Source organism: Eurosta solidaginis, chromosome 3 (assembly GCF_040869045.1).
Source record: "Eurosta solidaginis isolate ZX-2024a chromosome 3, ASM4086904v1, whole genome shotgun sequence".
NCBI lineage: Eukaryota > Metazoa > Arthropoda > Insecta > Diptera > Tephritidae > Eurosta > Eurosta solidaginis.
Window position 1 is genome coordinate 113566810 of NC_090321.1, and position 18002 is coordinate 113584811.

An 18002-nucleotide genomic window follows, 5' to 3' on the forward strand; every position below is an offset into this window, starting at 1 on the left:
ACAAGAAAAATATAATCTAGTTCATTAAAAACAAACGAGCCAGTTTGTATTTCGATAGGTTTTTTGACATTCGGCCGTTTTTTCTATATTTTTTCTTACACATGAAAATTTTGTTTTTAGTTTGAAAATTTGGTGCATAAAAACACAATTAAAATCAACCTTCTTGTGAAAAAAGTGAACCATTAGAGACGGAAGTAATTTTCGCGTGTTATTTGCATTGTTGTTATTGTTAAAAATATTAATGTAAAAATAAAATGTAAAACATAAACAAAAGCATGTCAAACTCACTAATTTTGGGGGAATAGTGGTCTCGCTTTTTCACGGTAAAAATTGTTTTTGTGTTTTGAAGTTCCGATAAAGTTTCGTCAGTTTTTTTAGCTTGGAATCCAAGCAAAAATAAAGTAGTGTCATATATGCTAAATATGATTTTTTTCATAGCGTAAATTTTTTTCATGTGTCCCTTTCTATTCATGTATGTATTATTTATGTATGTATATTCATGTATGTATATTTATATTATTGTAATACGATTTTTGTGAATATCTCGATCCTTGCGCCATCTAGCGGCGATTTTTTTCCTATTATTGCATTGTCATCGGGTTCTGAACTATATTCCAAGTTTCAACCTTGTAGCTTATCGGGAAGCTACTTAAATTTCAACTACAAAATTCGTGCCAACCAGCCATCCAACCAACCAGCCTGTCAAGTCAAGCTAAATAAAACCGTTTAAAAAGCGTAAAGAACGTGCTGAGCGCATGAAGATAGAAGAAGAAAATAATGAAAAACATGTAAGGAAGGCTAGGTTCGGGTGTAACCGAACATTACATACTCAGTTGGGAGCTGTGCAGACAAAGTAAGGGAAAATCACCATGTTGTAAAAAGAACCTAGGGTAACCCTGGAATGTGTTTGTATGACATGTGTATCAAATGGAAGGTATTAAAGAGTATTTTAAGAGGAAGTGGGCCATAGTTTTATAGATGGACACATTTAGGGATATCGCCATAAAGGTGGACAGGGGTGACTCTAGAATTTATTTTCTACGATATGGGTATCAAATGAAAGGTATTAATGAGTATTTTAAAAGGGCGTGGGCCTAAGTTCTATAGATGGACGCCTTTTCGAGATATCGCCATAAAGATGGACCAGGGGTGACTCTAGAATTTATTTTGTACTATATGGGTATCAAATGAAAGGTGTTAATGAGGGTTTTAAAAGGGAGTGGCCCTTAGTTGTATATGTGAAGGCGTTTTCGAGATATCGACCAAAATGTGGACCAGGGTGATCCAGAACATCATCTGTCGGGTACCGCTAATTTATTTATATATGTAATACCACGAACAGCATTCCTTCCAAGATTCCAAGGGCTTTTGATTTCGCCCTGCAAAACTTTTTCATTTTCTTCTACTTAATATGGTAGGTGTCACACCCATTTTACCAAGTTTTTTTCTAAAGTTATATTTTGCCCAATACAATTACCATGTTTCATCCCTTTTTTCGTATTTGGTATATAATTATGGTAATTTTTTCATTTTTCGTAGTTTTCGATATCGAAAAAGTGGGCGTGGTCATAGTCGGATTTCGTCCATTTTTTACACCAATACAAAGTGAGTTCAGATAAGTACGTGAACTGAGTTTAGTAAAGATATATCGATTTTTGCTCAAGTTATCGTGTTAGAGGCCGAGCGGAAGGACAGACGGTCGACTGTGTATAAAAAATGGGCGTGGCTTCAACCGATTTCGCCCTTTTTCACAGAAAACAGTTATCGTCTTAGGATCTAAGCCTAGCCTAGCTAAATTTCACAAGGATTCGTAAATTTTTGTTCGACTTATGGCATTAAAAGTATCCTAGACAAATTAAATGGAAAAGGGCGGAGCCACGCCCATCTTGAAATTTTCTTTTATTTTTGTATTTTGTTGCAACATATCATTACTGGAGTTGAATGTTGACATAATTTACTTATATACTGTAAAGATATTAACTTGTTTTTAAAATTTGAATTTAAAAAAAATTTTTTTTAAAAAGTGGGCGTGGTCGTTCTCCAATTTTGCTAATTTTTATTAAGCAAACATATAGTAATAAGAGTAACGTTCCTGCCAAATTTCATCATGATATCTTCAACGACTACCAAATTACAGCTTGCAAAACTTCTAAATTACCTTCTTTTAAAAGTGGGCGGTGCCACGCCCATTGTCCAAGATTTTACTAGTTTTCTATTCTGCGGCATAAGTTCAACTCACCTACCAAGTTTCATCGCTTAATCCGTATTTGGTAATGAATTATCGGACTTTTTCGATTTTTCGAAATTTTCGATATCGAAAATGTGGGCGTGGTTATTGTCCGATATCGTATATTTTAAATAGCGATCTGAGATGAGTGCCCAGGAACCTACATACCAAATTTCATCAAGATACCTCAAAATTTACTCAAGTTATCGTGTTAACGGAGAGACGGACGGACGGACGGACGGACATGGCTCAATAAAAATTTTTTTTTTTTTATATATGGAAGTCTTTATCTATCTCGATTCCTTTATATGTACCTGTACAACCGACCGTTATCCAATAAAATTTAATATACTCTGTGAGCTCTGCTAAACTGAGTATAACAAAAAATCCTATTGGGGTACAATTTTGGACCGAACAACTCGACTCAGCTCTGCAATTTAGAAATTCCAAAAAGTACATGAATCAATATAAGGGCTGATTCATACTTCTTGCCGCATGCTCAAATAAAATTCAAGTGGTTAAAGCAGGGACTGTTAATAAAGGTTATTTTAATCTTTCGCTCAATAAATAGCGATTATTTTCCCATTTAATTTCGCTCGAAAACTAACGGTTATTTTTCAAGCGATATAAAAAAACTCGAAAAACAACTGTTCTTTTATGAGCGGGAAATGAAAATTACCGTTATATGTAATATTAGAGAAGCGCACGAAAATAAAACACGACCGATTATTTCAATTCATTTAATGGAAGTAAGAGCAATATTCAAAAATAGAATGCACAAAGGTATTACATTTTAATATGCATACATATTTACGTGTGCGTATGTATAGTGAGAGTAGTTAATTATTGCAGTTGGGATGTTAGGTGACAATACAGAAATAGTAGTAAGTCCTACATGTAATCCCTGGATTAAAGTAAATTAAAGTCAATATGTAAATGCACTATATTCTAATATCACGCATAATTGTGTTCACCATTCCGGTTCCGCATCCGATTCGACTCTTGATAATGGTTTTTTGCCTGGGCCTTCGAACAGTGAGGAGACAATAAAAACATCAATCAAAAATGTATGTTTGATGGAGGTTCGTCTTCAAACAGTTTTCCAACAATACCACCAACTCTGTATCAAAGTCCAGATTATTTAAACGACTTCGACATCGGTACCGTGAATAATGAGTTTTTGTGATCTGAAGAAGTCAACGAAATAATTCATCGAGGTCATCAAAAGTGTCCTGTTATTTTTCCACGTGATCGTCATGACGAGGCATTTCCTACATCGTTGTTAAACAGAATCTTGCCAAATAGAAATAAATGATATGGGTTTTTATATTTGAGATAATACGGCTCCTATAGCGTAATTACTAACATCTGTGGTTAATTCGAAAGTTTGTTAAAATTTGGTTGGAAGAGTTCAACTTGGGCTTGCAGTTCCTCTTTTATTTTATTCAGTGCTTCTAGTGTAAGTTCATCTAATGTGATTTTTATTTTTGCGCTTTTATTCTTTGATATGCCACCATTCTCTCCTCTGAGGAACGTAGGGAGTGGTTTGGCGATAGCTGCAAAATTCTGTATAAGTTTTCTATTATAACTAGCGAAACCTAGGAAGGATCTGAGTTCCTTCAGTGTTGAGGGAATAGGGAAATCTTTAATAGTTTGTATTTTTATATGGTCAACTGTGATCCTACTGTATTTGATTATATGCTCTAAGTATTCCACAGAATCTTGAAAAAAATGAGAATTCTTGTTGGAAATCTTCATGTTCGCTTGGTGAAGCGCGTTTATTATTACGCGGATATGTTCGATATGCTCTTCGGGAGAGGAAGAATAAATGAGAACATCGTCCATATACGCGAACTTCCCGATATATGGTCTAAGGATATCATCCACGCATCTTTGAAAAATGGATGGGGCATTTTTCAGACCGAACGGCATACGGAGGAATTCGTACTTACGTTTTTTCCCTGTCAGATTCATTAATAAGGATCTGATGGGACCCAGACTCTAAATCAAAAGTAGTAAATACCTTTGCGTTACCTAAATTCTGTATGGTCATAGCCATATCAGAAATGGGGTATCTATTTGTAATTGTTTGGGCATTAAGTTTCTGAAAGTCTACAACCATTCTGCGCTGAGGTTTCCCTTGCTCATCGGTACCTTTTTTAGGGGCCGTCGAAATAGGAGAGTTGTACGGACCTTTGCTGGGTTGAATTATTTCATTTTCTAAAAGTTTATTAATTTCTTTATGAATAACGTCATTATCCGATATAGGGTACGGATATTGCTTGGTCTAAATGGGATCTTCGTATTTCGTTCTAACGGCAGCTTGTACCGTGGTAGTATATGGTAGCACTTCGTTTGTACTTTCGTTTTTTTGCATAATTTTTTCGATTTCTGCCCTATATTCTTCATTATTACCCGTATAATTAATTTTCTGTACAGATTCACTTTCTTTCTTGGCCCTATATTTATAACTGAGCTTGTACTCAAAAATATTGATCTCTGCTTTGATTTGTCTAAGTCCCTGTTCACCCAGAAGCATATCAAATTCTTTTAATGCATCTGTTTCAAAAAATGTAATATTACGTTCTAACAATTTTATAATTTTTTTTTTTTTTTTGATTTAGTAATTGAGTAACCATGAAAGGTTTTTTACTTTAACTGGCTTAATTGGTATAGGCTTATCAATTTTGTATTTTTCACTTATATAATTGCACTGGTTTACAGCCAAAATGCATCAGAGACCCATTATGAAATTCATATATAAAATCACCCCCTGATTCCGAAATTCAAGTTTATTTTTAATTCAATGGTAACGTTTTTGAGATATTTACGAATTACCGATTTAAAAAAAAAAAAAAAATTTGGTCCGCTTAATCATATATATCTCAAGAACGAATTGAGCAATTCCAAAACGGTTTGAAGCTTTTAAAAGGTAATCATTTTGCCATAAACTGTGCATACAAAACTTTTTGCTAGGGCCTGCAGATTCAAAGATAAGGAACAATCATTACGTGTTTTTTATTTTTTTTTTTTTAATATAAAAAAATTTGTACTTTGCGAGGAAGGATCTCGAAAACTTTTTATTTTTTTGCAGATTCTCTGTTTTATTACAAAAAAAAAATAAGCTTTCATTCAACAAAATCGATGAACTAATACAAAAGTTATAAGCAATCAAATAAATATATCCATATAGTAGTAAAACTTAAGTACCCTACAAATAATAGCATATGTACATATGATTCTGTCTTAACTCTATGATCTTATTTTTTAGATTAGAATCGGTTTCTCTTATGAGAAACCAACAGTAGTCACCCACCATAGCGACATCCCAGAATCCTTGATACTGACTTTTAATCATTTTCATTTGCTGGTGTAACTTTTCGCCATGCTCGTCACTTTCGTCGCCAAGATTTTGCGGCAAAAAATTTAAATGGGAGTTTGGAAAATGAGTTTTTAAAGACATATTTACTCCTGAAAGAAAATAAAAAAGTATATTAGATAAATACATAAGTGACACATTAGTATATAATTTTCTTAGGCTGGATTTATCTTTCAATTCAGAACAAATTTTTTTTTACATTTTTCTCGTTCTTGTTTATTCGCAACTTTACGATGAATTCAGATTCGGGGCTATATATTCTCATGTAAATTTAAAAATTTGAATACAAATTTTTTGTTTATCGGGCAGATAGGTCTTAAAGTTAACTGAGAAAATGGTCTTAAATATGTTTTTTTATTTACCCATTTCCGCATAGTTTTTGATTAAGTCGTTCACTATCATCTGGTAGTTAGTACTTTTGTGTTTGCCTAAAAAAGAAGTAACGACCGCTGCTGCCTGCACTGGTGACAATAATTCTTTGAAATGGTTATTGGTCATCATTTTCTTTATTTGCCGTCCCACAAAAATCCCTTACTTTATTTTTGCTTCTGAAATCTCTTGAAAGATTGCCTTCAAATGATGAAAAGCTTCGCCTTCTTTGTCCAAAGCTTTGACAAAGTTTTTGATAAGACCCAGCTTGATGTGGAGCGGAAGTAGAATTATTTTTTCCTTCTTTATAAGTGGGGAGTATTTTATGTTATCCACCCCAACTTGAAACTCGATTCGTTCTGGCCAATCCTTTATGATGTAGTGGTCTTGGCGATCTCGGCTATCCCATTTACATAGAAAGCAACAGTATTTTGTGTATCCACTTTGTAGACCACATAGCATTCCAACGACTTTAACATCGGCATATATTTTCCAATCATGTTCTTCGTATTTGATTAAATTGAGCAATTTTTGCATTATCACATACGTGTCCTTCATATTTACTGCATACGCGATTGAGATAGTTGGCTTTTGGTTGCCAATATGAAATAATACGGCCTTTAAACTTGATTTATTGCCGGCTATGAACAATCGCCACTCTTTCGAATCATATGGTTTACCAAACTATTTGAATAGGCTAGCAATGTCTTTGCAGTAACAAAAACTGTCCTCCTTCGTATAGTACTTGGAAAATTGTTCGTGACGAGTTCTATAATATGTTACCTTAACATCGGATGAAACAAATTTCATTCAACAAAATCGATGAACTAATACAAAAGCTATAAGCAATCAAATAAATATATCCATATGGTAGTAAAACTTAAGTACCCTACAAATAATAGCATATGTACATTTGATTCCGTCTTAACTCTATGATCTTATTTTATAATTGAAAAATTTACGTGTCTTGTTTTGACGCTTATTTAGATTAGACGCGGTTTCTCTTATGAGAAACCAACAGTAGTCACCCACCATAGCGACATCCCAGAATCCTTGATACCGACTTTCAATCATTTTCATTTGCTGGTGTAACTTTTCGCCATGCTCGTCACTTTCGTCACCAAGATTTTGCGGGAAAAAATTTAAATGGGAGTTTGGAAAATGAGTTTTTAAAGACATATTTACTCCTGAAAGAAAATAAAAAAGTATATTAGATAAATACATAAGTGACACATTAGTATATAATTTTCTTAGGCTGGATTTATCTTACAATTCAGAACAAATTTTTTTTTTACATTTTTCTCGTTCTTGTTTATTCGGAACTTGACGATGAATTCAGATTCGGGGCTATATATTCTCATGTAAATTTAAAAATTTGAATACAAATTTTTTGTTTATCGGGCAGATAGGTTTTAAAGTTAACTGAGAAAATGGTCTTAAATATGTTTTTTTATTTACCCATTTCCGCATAGTTTTTGATTAAGTCGTTCACTATCATCTCGTAGTTAGTACTTTTGTGTTTGCCGAAAAAAGAAGTAACGACCTCTTCAAAAGTATCCCACGCTGCTGCCTGCACTGGTGACAATAATTCTTTGAAATGGTTATTGGTCATCATTTTCTTTATTTGCCGTCCCACAAAAATCCCTTACTTTATTTTTGCTTCTGAAATCTCTTGAAAGATTGTCCTCAAATGATGAAAAGCTTCGCCTTCTTTGTCCAAAGCTTTGACAAAGTTTTTGATAAGACCCAGCTTGATGTGGAGCGGAAGTAGAATTATTTTTTCCTTCTTTGTAAGTGGGGAGTATTTTATGTTATCCACCCCAACTTGAAACTCGATTCGTTCTGGCCAATCCTTTATGATGTAGTGGTCTTGGCGATCTCGGCTATCCCATTTCCATAGAAAGCAACAGTATTTTGTGTATCCACTTTGTAGACCACATAGCATTCCAACGACTTTAAGATCGGCATATATTTTCCAATCATATTCTTCGTAGTTTATTAAATTGAGCAATTTTTGCATTATCTCATACGTGTCCTTCATATTTACTGCATGCGCGATTGAGATAGTTGGCTTTTTGTTGCCAATATGAAATAATACGGCCTTTAAACTTGATTTATTGCCGTCTATGAACAATCGCCAGTCTTTTTAATCATATGGTTCACCAAACTATTTGAATAGGCTAGCAATGTCTTTGCTAACAAAAACTGTCCTCCTTCGTATAGTACTTGGAAAATTGTTCGTGACGAGTTCTATAATATGTTACCTTAACATCGGATGAAACAAATGTAAATTGTTGCATACGAGAGGCGTGTAGTTCGGCCTTTTCCTTTGACAATTCCAAATCCCTTATCCAATCACTGAGTTGTGATTGTGACAAAGATTTTCTTTCGGTTTCCGTTTGAAATCCAGAACAACATGATGCCGCGGAATCAGACACTGCTGTTGAAAATAAAACTGGAGCCCGAACTAAAGTTAAATTTGATTATGGCAATGTAACTTCCGTTGAATTTAGTTCTGGTAATGACACTGTATATACGTTCGCATAGGTTACTTTTCTTGCCTTTCCAACCCCAAGTACTTTTGTAGTACAAATATAGCAGTCCGTTGAATGGCAAGTTGGTTCCCTCCACTTCATTGGTGTAATAAATTTCATATGTCGCCTTTCACACAATGAAATCGATATTTTGCTCGGGCCAGCTACATAAATCGTTTTTAATAGCTAAATATTCCACAATATTCCATAATTTTTTTCTGGTAATTGCTTTTCCCTTCATTTACCCACGGGTTTTGTTGTAACTTAAATTAATATTTTGTACCCTTATTATAATAATAGTACTTATATTTTAATCTCTTTATTTAACAGTCCACCCCACTGTATTTTTATATTTTATAGAAATGACATTTGTCACTATGCTAAACTTAGCGTAAAAATGTCTTAACTTTTCCAATATCTACATGTATATATATCCCATATAAGATTAAATTGTTTGCTTTTTATATTAATTTAAAATGTACAATCATAGATATAAGGAAAGTGCTCAATGAATGAATGAATGAATGAATAGTTTCAGAAATCAATCAGCCATGCATTAAAAGGGAGCAAATTCCAAATTTTCACAACGCACCTTTTTGTTCCGGTTTCCGAAAAAATCAATTCGACTCGACATGTGGTGCACACAGTATTCGGTGCATGCTTTTTCATTGTTTTAGGCTCAATTCCTAAATACTTATTATGTAACTTTCAAAGGATTTGAAAACATACGTCGCATCCTATTAACGATAAATAGACCGCAGATGAAACAGAACATATCTGGATTATTTGTACACTCAAATTAAATACCGTTTTGAAATTGCCCAATTCGTTCTTGAGATATATATGATTAAGTGGACCCAATTCTTTTTTATTTTTTTTTTAACGCAAATTCGTAAATATCTCAGAAACGTTCCCATAGAATTAAAAATAACCTTGATTATCGGAATTGGGGGGTGATTTTACATACGAGTTTCATAATGGCGTCTCTGGTGCAGAAAAAAATTGGAATTTGTGATCCAGTGTTGTTTGTTGTTCCGGTGTCGATCAAGATGTTAATGAGTTTGCCTGTATTCCTGCAGTGGCGTTGCAGACACGGCAAATCGTTCATACGTTTAGAAAACACTGCCTGTTTCATATTCGTCATTTTCCGGTGCAAGTGATTGCATTTCTTCGTCTCGTGTTTGATTGACTCGTTGTACCTTCTGGTGTATGTTGAAATTACTAGATGAAGGATTCCGTTCCCTTTTTTGAGGTTCTCCGCGGAATGTATTGTTAGGAGGTAGCCCTTGCCTCTGGCGGTCATAGCTATTTTTGGGGGCGGAATGGTTCCTATATTTCCATAGGTCGGTGCTCTTGTCTGGGTGCAGTTTTGTTGTATTGCACCTGCACGTTAGGTCTGTACCTTTGTGGTTCCTCGTATATTCTGTTTGGAGAAGCATTGTAATGTCTGTGGTTGCATTGCGGCAAATCGAACTGTAAGTTCACGTTGCCGTGATGTATAGTGCTTGCGATAGCGTAAGCGGACTGGGCTATAGAGGGTGCCGCTGGTGTATTTGCTGTTCAGACCGAGAATGAATGTCCTTATGGCTTCCTGGTTTGTGTATTGTTTCATGGTTGAGGTATTGCCTGAGCTATCCATCTCAACTTGTGTGAGTGCAAGGTTAAGCGATCTACTAACTTCGCTACGGAACTCCGCCAATGTCCCTTTTCCTTGTTTTATTCTTTTCGTTGCTTTCAGCAACACATACAGGGATCTCTGGTCCGTATAGGTATAATAGAAACGGTTAATTATGGAGTAGAAATTAAATTTTGTGTTATGGTTTATTAGAATATCGGCCGCCTCTCCTTGAATTTTGAAATGAACGATCGAAAGCGCCGTATAGTACATGGGTGTAGTAGCGTAGTTCTTGATGTTATCCATGTGTGTCCAGGTACGTTTTCTCCACGACCTATAATGGTTCGTGTCGCCTGTGAATACTGGTAGCATTTTAAAAATGTCCAAGTTGATTTGTAACGCATCAGTAATATTGGGTGCACAGTAGGGCGGGTCGATTTAAAAATCTCTCATTGCTCTGTGAAAATCGTATTCTAGAGATCAAAATAAAAAACTTTGCCGAAGGAACCATACCTCTAAAACGAATTCTGATGTCCCCCCCTTTGGGTCGAACTTTTGGGTAGGGGCAATGTCAATTCTACCTGCTGTGTCTTGTGGTGGCTTAAAAAAACAACACAAGCAATTTTACGATCTGCAATTGTGTCACAGTGATACCTTCATTTTTTAAAACGGTTGAATAAAAAACCCACACAACTATGTTTACGACATGCAAATGAATCACAGTGATGCCTTGGTTTTAAAAGGGGGTTGTAAAAACGCTAATTTCTAATATTTTTTTTAATTTCTTTTCTATTACTAAGTTAAGTTTATTTTTTCATCTACATATGTTCTGACTAAATAAATTTCTAAAGAGAAAAATAAACTCCAAAAAGAAAAAAACATAGGCATTTCAAAGTGGGATTTTTCAAAATTTGTCCCTACGACCCAAGGGGGGGGGGGGGGGGGGGCAGGGCATCAGAATTCGTTTTAGAGGTATGGTTCCTTCGGCAAAGTTTCTTATTTTGATCCCTAGAATATGATTTTCACAGAGCAATGGGCGATTTTTTTGCCTCCCCACAAATCGACCCGGCCTAGAGCACAGTCTTTGTATTGATCTGTGACTGTGACCGTGACTGTTGTGTTGGCTGCAAGAGAATTCATCCTCTCTTTGGTTTCAGTCAGGGTTGTGGGCAAGGCAGCTATTAGTGCCCTCAGGTTTGCTATCTCCTGTGCGCTCATTTCTCCGTACGATGATAAAATATGTATTGTATTATTGATGTATTGTCGCTTTTTTCGCGATTCCAGTTTAATGTTGTATCCTAAGCTGTAAGGAGTATATTTGTTATAACTTCACTTTCCGTTATTTGAACTTGGCTGTTTCACTTTGTTCGAATTTTTTCGAAGTTTTTTTCTTTTTCATTATTTATTTATGCACTTTTTTCAAATGTTAGTGTTGGAAATCTTATTTCCCGTGGAATTACTTTTTTTTATAATTTTCACATTAAATTATAAAAATGGTTTGAAAACGGTTGAGCCCCCAGTTAATATCGTAAAAAGAATATTTTTTGGTTACACGCATAATCTTTATACTATCCAGTTTACATAAATCTTAGTGCTACTTATACTATTGAGATGCCGCGGTCATTATCTCTTTACTAGTAGGTAATTATTGTTTGTCTTAGTGATAGTGCACTTCTATATTGCAGTTCATGTTGAGACAAGTTCTGTTGTTTTGATGTTGTGTATATTGTTATCACACAAGGTTAAGGGGCATATTGTTGTGGTTCAACATTATGTATACAAGGTCGAAGGGTATATTGTTGTTTATCGGTATTTTGTTTGTAAACAATAATTATGTGTACAAGTTCGAAGGGTATATTGTTGTTTATCGGTATTTTGTTTGTAAACAATAATTATGTATATATGTATGCAGTATATATATGAATGTGGTATATAAATTTATATACCTACATATGTATCTTTGTACTAACGTCGTTAACTCGCGCCAACGGCGTACCTCCCGGGTGGTGTGTACAAAGCAAATTTTCAATTTAATTTCAAGTCATTTCAACATAATCCTATGTCAATTTCATTTGCTTTTACATATTGTTACGAATATTAGCAAAACTAAGGGGTGCTGCTATCGCTAAGCCGATGCTAAGCAGGGACGTGAATTCACATCAATAATTCAATCATTATGTATCTACATAAACGAAACAATAATTACGTCTGCATATATGTAACATGTATGTATACGAGCAGCGGAGAGTCAATGCACAAATACATGCATATATCTTATCTGAGTTGTCACAAGAGAGGGCAATAATTTGTGCAAGTATTACTCAAATGAGAAATTATACATCTGTAGTTGTAGCTGAGAAATTTATCTTAGTTATAATTCTGGAAGCGCCTAGAAGATGCCACGAAGAAATCACAGAGTATAAAAGCATCAGCGGTAGCGGCGCTATGGGCAAGTTTCGATTCAGACGCTATCTAGCGAGCAATAGCAGTAATATTTTGATAGTGGTTTTTCACTTGAGCTATCAATCAGTTTGGTTATTAAGCAAGCTATTCGTTGCAAAGTTTGAGTGTTATTGTGCAGTACTTTAATAAAGGCCATTTTGCATTATTAAATATTGGAGTTATTTATTCAACAGTTTAGTGATTCGAACTCAGCAGAAGATTGCAAATAAGGGGAATTGCAAGTAAATTCGTTACAATTGGTGTCAGAAGAGGAACTGTTGAACAAATTCCAGAGGACAACAAGGACATGGCAAAGTTCAGTGAATTGAAGATCCAGCAACTGAAGAAAGAGTTGGAGAGCCATGAATTGAATACAAGCGGCGTTAAACTTGAACTTCAGGAACGGCTACGAGAGGCAATGGAAACAGAAGGAATTGATGTGGACGAGTCTGTCTTTCATCTTGATGGCGATGAGACAACAAAATTGGAGGAGAAGAATGAAACACCGCAGACAATGGCGAACACAGACTTGAACATGATTTTGGCTGCAATATCTGCTCAAATATCGACAGTGGCGTCTCAACTGGAATCGCAAAAGACAGATATAACATCTCAACTGGCATCTCAACTGGAAGAACAAAAGACAAGTATAGCATCCCAACTGGAATCCCAAGAGACACGAATTACATCAAAGATGGAAACACAACTGAAAGAACAAGAGGCACGCATAAAAGTACACCTCGAAGCACAGGAGGCGCGTATATCATCAAAACTCGAAGCGCGTATGGACGAGAAAATAACGCAGTTTGAGGAAAAAATCGAAGCCGAGGTGGATGCTTTGAGAGGTCGTATACAGGAGTTGCAAATGAATCGCCCAGCTATTTCACCGAGTAATCCAAAGGTAAAAACACCATCCTATGACCGTTCTGTTCATTTCCAGGTGTTTAAGATTCAGTTTAAGAAGACCGCAGCAGTGAACAACTGGAGTGCTGAAGATAAAGTTGCTGCACTATTCATGGCGTTGAAAGGGCCTGCAACTGAGATTTTACAAACCATTTCAGAGGGCGAACGGAACTGTTATGAAGCATTGATGGGCGCTCTAGAGAGACGATACGGAACTGAGCATAGGAGACAGATATACCAAATGGAGTTGCTGAACAACTTCCAGAGGCCTGGTGATACATTGCAAGAGTTTGCGTCGGATATTGAAAGGCTAGCACATTTAGCGAATGCGGACGCACCCGTGGAGTACACTGGAAGGGTAAAGATTCAGAGCTTTATAAATGGCATACGGGACGTCGAAAGAAAGCGAGCTACATACGCAAACCCAAAGCCAATATTCGCAGAAACGGTGTCACAAGCTCTGATTCAGGAAACAGCGTTGCTTCTGTGTAAGCCAGTTTTCAAAGCACGCCGTGTGGAGGTAGAACGGCCAGAGTGGGTAGACCCAATATTGGAGGCGCTGAAAGGATCGCAAAAGCGGAGTGAAAAAGTTATCAAATGCGGGAAGTCCGGTCACACTGTACGTCATTGCGATCTTGGTCCTAATAGTTCCAACAATGTGGGTGGCCGTAAACGCAAAGCTGGAGGAGATGAGCAAGAGCGAGTAAGAGGTAGAGAGCTGGATCCAGCTATTGAATGCCCTGTGATATCTGTGTTGCAAGTTGGTAGAAAATCGAGCAGTCTTACCGTCAGAGGGAATGTGGATGGTAAAGAACGTATACTGACTGTAGATACGGGCGCATCTCATTCCTTGATCCGATCTGACTTGGTCAACAGGAGAATAAAACCGTTACCTGGAGCAAGGTTCCGTACGGTCACTGGCGAGTATAACCAAGTTCAGGGAGAAGTTATATGTGAAGTCCTGATTGGGAAGGTCATGGTTTTACACAAATTCGTTGTGGCGGAGATCTTTGATGAAGTCATATTGGGAGTGGACTTCTTGGTTGACCATGACATCAAGATCGATATGCAGACCAGGGTGATGCGTTATAAGAACCAGGATATACCACTTAACTTCAGTTTGCAGAAAGGGTTCAGCAGTAACCGAGTACTGGTTGAAAAGACTCGACAGAGACCACGAAAGTCAAGGAAAGTAGATCGGGCAAAAGTTGATGGATCGAATGGGCCAAATAAAGCGAAATCAAAAGTACCTGCGAGAAAAAGACCGGCATCGACAAACCCTAATGTACGCACTAAAACGACTGAAAGAATTTTCCAGAAAGAATGCAAGGGTGGTTTCAAGCCAGCGCGCACTACTGTTGTGAAACGTCCAGACAATAATGATGATGCAAAGTCAATCCATCAAGTGCAAGCTCTGCGAAGAAGTTCATTGGCCAAACAACAGATTGCGAGAGAACGAACAAGAATAATGAGTAGTAAGATGAAACGCAGGTACAATGAGAACAAAAATTCGGAAGGTTTCTTGGAGGGAGATTTGGTACTGTTAAACAACCCTCACCGGCGGAAAGGTGTTCCATCCAAGATTCGGTGCAGTTGGGAAGGCCCGTGTGAAGAAGATCAGTGATACCATCTACCGCATACAAACCACTGGAAAACCACGGAGTAGAAGAGTGGTACATCTGGAGATGCTAGCGGCGTTTAGATCGGGAAATTTGTCTGATCGGGACGATCAGTCTTAGGCGGAGGGCAGTGTTAAGAACATTAGCAAAACTAAGGGGTGCTGCTATCGCTAAGCCGATGCTAAGCAGTGACGTGAATTCACATCAATAATTCAATCATTATGTATCTACATAAACGAAACACTAATTACGTCTGCACATATGTACCATGTATGTATACGAGCAGCGGAGAGTCAATGCACAAACACATGCATATACCTTATCTGAGTTGTCACAAGAGAGGGCAATAATTTGTGCAAGTATTACTCAAATGAGAAATTATACATCTGTAGTTGTAGCTGAGAAATTTTTAACTAAGTAAAATTCTGGAAGCGCCTAGAAGATGCCACGAAGAAATGACAGAGTATAAAAGCATCAGCGGTAGAGGCGCTATGGATAAGTTTCGATTCAGACGCTATCTAGCGAGCAATAGCAGTATTATTTTGATAGTGGTTTTTCATTTGAGCTATCAATCAGTTTGGTTATTAAGCAAGCTATTCGTTGCAAAGTTTGAGTGTTATTGTGCAGTACTTTAATAAAGGCCATTTTGCATTATTAAATATTTGAGTTATTTATTCAACAGTTTAGTGATTCGAACTCAGCAGAAGATTGCAAATAAGGGGAATTGCAAGTAAATTCGTTACAATATTTTTATGTTTTCTTTTAAAGAGCTCCATACCAAAACGTTATAAATAATTGAAAAGTTTGTAGAAAATTTAAGAAAATGCAATCAAAAAGTATAACGTCTTAGATCAAACTCAAAATTTTAATGAGAACTTTAAGTAATGCTATATTTCCACTCACTGCTCAACTATTAATGCATTATTACCCCCAACAACGGATGCATAGACTGAGTTCAAAAAAAAAAACAAGTTGGTCGAATTTCGACCACATGCGATACTAGTAATTATTAATATAATATCATTGCGTAACTCATAAGTAAAAATCGTACAATCCTCGGCGCATCTACATAATTAAATTTTACAAGGACCTTGCATTAAATTTTTTTTGAAGGCCAAAATTTGCATACGTTTGTCTTCGAAATATTGATTTCCAAAGTCTTCATTAAACCCAAATGATATTTTAGAATGAAAGTCGACCGATTTTAAGTTGAAGGTGTTAAGGTTATATGCACAGTCCAAACTATTGTTTTCCGGCCACATGATATAAGAGTTCATTATGGATAAACGCGTAGCACTAGTTCGACTGTCCAGTACGTTAGGGTAGTAGCACACCCGGGTCGACTATTTCAGAAAGCTTTTGCTTTAACACTTTTAATCTTCTTGGAAAGACAAGGTCTCACCTACGCACTCACATTTGTAACAGCAGCCGTAACGTGTAGGTGATTTTTAAACTTGGTTGATAATCTACAATCAATGTGATTCACTCCAAGAGACCAGTTGAGGATACGCCCGCAAACTTTAAGAAATGTCAAACCCGGAGACTTGGGTATTGAATGATAAAGTGTGAAAATCAAAACTAACACTTCAGACGCTATTTCGAAGTTTCGCAAATTAACAACAGAGATTTGAATATAAGGTCAAGAGATTATTCAAAACCTTTTCATACATCTCCAACTTAAGTATGACGTAACATAGAATAACCAAAAGCCGGTACTGTGTTATACCTGGGGACTACGCGGTTGTGAGTTTGCGAAGATTGTAAAAAAATTTAGTTTTCATTGTATAGGCAATAATAGTTTTTGTTGCTAATGCAAAATACCGATAACGATTTTAATAATTACGAAAATTAAAGTTGCTGCGAGGAGCTCAAAGGAAAACGATGCAATGCTGAATGTGGCCTACGATTCAATGATATAATTTTTCTTCTTTTCTCTCTATTCTTAGTACTAATTACAGTCTTACTTACTAACTAATATACTCCAATAGATATTTTTACCAAGGAAAGTACGAGTAATTATTATATGGAATATACAGTGACGGTTACTTAAAAACTATTAAGTAAAATTGAATTGTGACCAAACATTCTGGGCCCGTTGATGCATACATATGTATCCATAAAATTATTTAAAAAAAACTAATACAATGAATGAATGTTCACATTTTAAATTCAAATAGTTATGTACATAGGTTTTTGCAAGAATCTAATTTCAAATTCCATTGTTTGTTGTTTCAACAATAAATGTGTTGTATATAAAAAGTTCAAATTCCTATTAATGTTTAACTCATTGGTAATGGTGCCAACTTATGGACTGCTCACTTAATGACACCATTGCGTGTTTGTTGTTTGTGCAACACGGACCATGCGACCTTTTCCAGTAACGACACTTGTAATTCTGCACATAAGCCATCTTTGGGGAGGCATGTTGTCTTCGTAGACGAGTACCATAGTGCCAATATCTATGTTGGTTTCGGATTTTACCCATTTGGCTCTAGGCTGAAGCTCCAAGAGGTAATCTCTGCGGAATGCAGACCAAAATTGCCCTTTCAAATAGGCGATATGCTGCCATCTTTTTGAATAAGTTACGTTGTCTGTTTCTACGCTGGGCTCTGGAATAGCTTTCAGTGAATGCCCTATCAGTAGGTGTGCGGGGCAATGGGCCTTGAGTTTAGGACTGCCTCTACCTCGACGAGGATGGTTACTAGTTCTTCGAAGGTCAGATTGGCGTTTGTGACGGTGCGGTAGAGCAGTTTTTTTTTCTATTTTACGCCCGCTTCCCACAGACCTCCGAAATGAGGTACGCGAGGCGGGATGAACTCGAAGGTTACTCCTTTCTCTGCCACGAAATCTAGCATTTGTTTCTTGTTGACCTCGTTGAAAAACACGTCGTTAAGTTCTTTCATCTTGGCGTTCG

At 36.4% G+C, this 18002-nt stretch overlaps 1 protein-coding gene and 1 pseudogene across 11 annotated transcripts in view; one reads left to right on the forward strand and one right to left on the reverse strand.

The window, feature by feature from the left end:
* Window positions 1-18002, forward strand: part of Obsc (Obscurin) — a 2548720-nt gene that overhangs the window by 1341503 nt on the left and 1189215 nt on the right. The window lies entirely within an intron of this gene.
* Window positions 9622-10121, reverse strand: LOC137244240 (uncharacterized; annotated as a pseudogene).